The 5722-nt window shown below is 28.5% G+C and overlaps 1 pseudogene; it reads left to right on the forward strand.

Annotated features, from left to right (window-relative positions):
- The first annotated feature begins 3642 nt into the window (after positions 1-3642).
- LOC138342030 (uncharacterized) lies at positions 3643-5436 on the forward strand (annotated as a pseudogene).
- Positions 5437-5722: the final 286 nt, after the last annotated feature.

Raw genomic sequence — 5722 nt, forward strand, 5'->3', positions numbered from 1 at the left:
GATAGAACTAACGCAATATGGAATAGTAGATTAAATAAAAATTGGACACCAAGACCAATAAACAAACAATATAATTTCTTAGATCTAGATTGTGTTACAGATACAAATAAAGCAATATTACTATGGATAGGAAATATATCTAAGCAACTAATAGATAATAAAATAAAAACGACAGAAACACCAAGGTATATAGAAAGAACATTTGTAGGAACAACAAGATTATGGATAGAAAATCTACCCTTAGAAAGTTTAGAAGTACTTGGAAGTGACAAGAAAATGGATGGATCTCCATCATCAACAAATATAGATATACTAGATAAATATGAATCAGCAATAAGAAGTGAATTTGGAGGTATGACCACAGATATAAGAGAACAAAACAGAGAAAAAATAATAAATAGACAACTTATGACAAAATTAGCTATATGTAAAATGTGTTATGTAGAAGAATACACTTGTGCATTTAATGAATATTATTACAAAGCAAAATACAATTTTGATGAAGCAAAAGAAATAAGAAAATAATATTTTACGAAATTACCAGAACCATTTAGTACAAAAGTAATAAAAGATTGGAATGATGAAGGATTAGTAGATACTTTAGGAGCAAGAATAAAATTCTTACATCAATGGTTCATACAACTATGTGAAAACCAAAAAGAAAAATTAAAAATGGAAAAAGTACTAAACAAAAATTTAACCTGTTGTAAAAATAAAACAGCACCACAGTTCGGATGTATAACAAAAAATTATAAAAAGAAAAAACCAAGGCAATATAAAAATTATAGAAAAACTAAAACTATGTATAAATACAAAAAACCAAGACAAAGATATTATGTAAAAAATTATAAAATGAAAAGACCATATAGACCAAAAAGGAAAATATCCCAATGTACATGTTATAATTGCGGAAAGATAGGACACATAGCTAGAGATTGTAAGTTACCAAAAGACCCAAAAAAGAAGCAAATTGCAGAAATAATTATAGATAGTGACAAATATATGCAAATAGAATATATAGACTATGAACTAAGTGAAAATGATAGTATATACGAAGTATCAGACATAGAAACAGAAAATGAAGAAGAATATATTAACCTAAATAATGATATAATAGACGAAGAAATATAATGTCTGAAGACGATATAAAAATAATATCCAAAGAAGATTATCAAAATGAAGAGTTATCAGACCAAAAAATTATATTTGATAATACAATTTTTGAACAAATAAAAGGAAAAGAATTAGACTTAAGTGTTGAAAAAGTACTTGAAATACCTACTTTAAGAAATTGGTTTAAAAGACAAAAGGAAGAATATTATGTAGTTAGTCAGAAAGAACATATTATAGATTGTAAATATGCAAGAGGAAAAGCATATATACCTATACTAAGTAAACGAATAATAAATAAAGAAATACAAGATATAAAATCTAAAACACCTATAAAATATGTACATTTAGGAGGAACAGAAATATTAATAAAAGCTTGTTTTAGAGAAGGAATAGATACACCTATTGAAATATACTTAGCAGATGATAGAATTATACACCCTATAGAAAAAAGCGTAATCAGTGCAGTAAAAGGAAACCTAATATACCGAAAATTTAAATTTATAATAAGTGCCAATTATACAGTAACATTAACAGATAGGAATATAGATAAATCATTAGTATTATATTGGAAAATATCTGGAATAGAGTTAGCACCAGGCAGTAAATATTTACAGCAAGATGCAAAAACTTATATATATTAACAGCAAAACATAAAATAACAGCAAGAAATAAAATCGATAAAATAAAAATAGAAAATCCTTTCGAAAAAATAATTACTATAATAGACAATAATGACTATAGTTATAAATAAATTGATACAGAAGAAGATTTAGAAATTGTAAAAGAAAGATTAAGCACTTCAAGCGTACCAAATACGTTAACAAGAGCTACCTCATCAAGAATGAGTACATCTAAAAGAAACTATGAAATTCCACAAAACTTATTAGATACGGAAGAAATAACACCATATCATTATTTCATAACAGGAATAATAGACCAAAGAAAATATAAAATTTTAATAAATACAGGACAAGAAGAAAATTACATAACAAGAATGTTAGTATTAGAAGAAGAAATTATAAAAACAGGACACATATGCCCTGGATTACCTAGTGAGATAGTAAACACAAATGAAAAAACAACGAATAAAGAAATAATTATAGGAGGAATACCCTTAGTAATACCATTTAAAATATATCAAGGAAACCATAATATTACATTAGGAATAAAATGGTTAGAAAAATTTAAACCATACAACATAGAAAATGAACAATTAACAATAACTTGTCAAAATAAGAAAATAATTATAAAAAGAACAAAATGATTAATGAAAATATTTATACTTGCAAAAATTATTGAAGAAGGATATCACAACAGATATTATACCCCTATGATAGATACAGGAGCAGAAGCGAATATATGTAAATATAATTGCTTACCAAAAGATAAATGGGAAAAGTTAAAAACACCTATGGTAGTAACAAGATTTAATAATGAAGGAAGTATGATTAAATATAAAGCAAAAAATATAAGAATACAAATATGGGATAAAATATTAACAATAGAAGAAATGTATAATCTTGAATTTACCACAAAAGATATGTTATTAGGAATGCCATTTTTAGATAGATTTTATCCACATATAATAACAAAAACACATTGGTGGTTTACTACACCATGCGAAACAAAATAGGAGCAAAAAGAGTAAATAATAAACAACGAAAACCTATAGAATGGATAAAAGAAAGTGAAAAAATAAACCAAGAAATGGAAAATATAAGTAAGAAACAAATATCACAATTAGAAATTATTATATTTAAAATAGATAAAGTTAAAATAATAAATGAACAACTAGAACAACTATATAACGAAGATCCATTACAAGGATGAGAAAAACATAAGACAAAAGTAAAAATTGAACTAATAGATGAAAATAGTATAATAACACAGAAACCACTAAAATATAACTTTGATGATTTAAAGGAATTCAAAATTCATATAGATGAACTATTAGAAAATAATTATATACAAGAAAGCAATAGCAAACATACAAGTCCAACATTTATAATTATAAAACATAGTGAACAAAAAAGAGGTAAAAGTAGAATGATCATAGATTATCGTAATCTAAATGCTAAAACTAAAACATACAATTATCAAATACCAAACAAAATACTAAAAATAAGACAAAATACAAGGATATAATTATTTTAGTAAATTTGACTATAAATCATGATTTTACCACATAAAACTAGAAGAAGAATCTAAACAGCTAACAACATTCACAGTACCGCAAGGTTTCTATGAATGGAATGTTTTACCATTTGTTATTCGCATTATATAAATGTTTATTAGCATTTGAACCATATATTGTTTACAATAAATTTATTGTAAGAACAGATAATACACAGGTAAAATGGTGGATAACAAAAAAGTTAGAAGATTCAGTTACAACGAAAGAAATAAGGAGATTAATATTAAATATATTAAATTTTACATTTACAATTGAAGTAATTAAAACTAACAAGAATCTTGTTGCAGACTATCTATCAAGAAAAAGGAACCCAAACTGAATCAGAAAAAGATACGATGGAAGAAATACTCAAAGCCATTACTACACTTTCTGCGAAAGTGGACAGTATGGATAAAGAGTTTCAAAAGATGAAAAATATAAGTCAGCAGCATGACTATAAACATGCGGAGCTACGTCGATCGGAAGACGCAAAAATTCCCGAGCTAAAAGGAGATGTTGGGAAACTCCCTAAAACCCACAACATTGCTAATGTTGCAGGTACAAGCACGGGAGCTATGGAAAAAAGCTACATCAAAAAATACAAACCTAAACAGCTTATTTACGAAACCATTTATTCCAAAGGTACAGATAGTAGATACTCCAGCACCACAAACATCTACATATGCAGTCAACCTGCATAAGGAAAAGAAAACATATAACCACATATCCCAAGCATATATTGAAAACCTGTACAAAATACAAAACTTTTTGAACCATAAACCCAAATCTACCACAACCACAGAAAAAACCCAGGACTATCTAACCCAAAAATTACAAGGTTATAACAAGTTAATCGCACAACCAAAAACAAATCCAAACCTAGTTAAAACTTGTTATAATTATGGATTATTAAATACAGTTTACACATATACAGGAGAAGAGATAAATGGAATTCCGGAGGTCCACAAAGCATTTTTGATATACAAAAAAATAACAAAAGGAAACTTATTTTTCATAAGATTCTATACTGCACCAGCTGAGATACTTTATGATGAAATAAAACCAATGATCTATATAGTGAAAATTGGATTAACACGAGAGATGATAATACCGGAAGACATAGGGCAACAGCCAGAGATACCAAAAGTTGAGATACCCAGTTTTTATGCTAATAAAAGAATAATCGGGTTATCAACTATCATACAGGAGTTAGCTAATAACTATCTACAAGGAAATACCATATGGAGCTACTATTCAAGAGATCATTTAATGATATATGCCAATTCGCGAGAGATAATGCAAGCAGATATGGAAGAAGTCCAGAAATGGATTTTCTCTTTGTTAAAACCAGAAGCTACTCCAACAACTAGAGCAATAAAACAAGGATTCATCTCTGAAGAACTAATGACAAGATATTGCAAGTTAATTGGTCACAAATACCCAGACCATATATGTTCTAAATGTAATCAAGGTGATGGCATAATCCCTGAGGTACAACTAGAATAAGATAACTTGCAAAAATAAGATACTTTATGTAATAATAGTATTATTGTAATAATATTGTATTTTTTCGTTTTGCGTCGGCCATAAAAGGCCAATTATGTAAAAAGTCGTAAAGTAAATAGTGAGTGTGTCGGCCACAAATATAAGAAGAGGCCATTATGTAAAGAAGTAATAGTAGGTCTTTTGTTTTCTTGTGTCGGTCGAATATAAAAAGTCCAGGTGTAAAGTAGGAGTATCGGTCATTTGTTTTCTTGTGTCGGTCGAATATAAAAATGCCAGGTGTAAAGTAGGAGTGTCGGTCATTTGGCCAAAGGGTGTCAAGTTTTCTTGTATAAATAGAGGGTTCTCCCTCATCATAAAATCATCCCTTTCAAATACATCTCTCTTTCACTTTCTTTGCAAAGGTCCAAGATGAAGAATCTTCAATACCCACTTTTAATTTCTCAAAAATGGAAATCTTAAAATATTCAAAGCTAAGGAACTATTATCTGAATACTCTTAATTGAAAATCGAAACTTATCTTCTAAAAACTCTGATATTGAATGATAGATCCTAAACTAAGAATTTTAAAATGTAATTATAGTTTTCAAAAAGTGTTCTGCGAATGTCCACTCGATGCAATAAGTCATTATCACCAATCCATTCGGTGATCCACCCTTTGATCCATTCCATTGCCTTTTTGCTTTTGTCATTCAGCATCTTCAGATTTTGTAACTTTGGGAGATATATTACTGCATCACAGAGCCGCTCGACGACTAGCCGACTGCTCCTTTGCTAACTTGATTTTATCCTTAGGGGCTTGGCACACTGAAACATTAAGCGAGACGATATCCATTCAGCAACACACCCAATGATTTTGGTGATCCTCAGACCTTCTTTTCTTCATTCTTTCAGCTGTCTTGTTCAATTTTTCTCATTAGTCTCCATGTTTTG

The sequence above is a fragment of the Solanum lycopersicum genome, chromosome 2, assembly GCF_036512215.1.
Source record: "Solanum lycopersicum chromosome 2, SLM_r2.1".
NCBI classification, from domain to species: Eukaryota; Viridiplantae; Streptophyta; class Magnoliopsida; order Solanales; family Solanaceae; genus Solanum; species Solanum lycopersicum.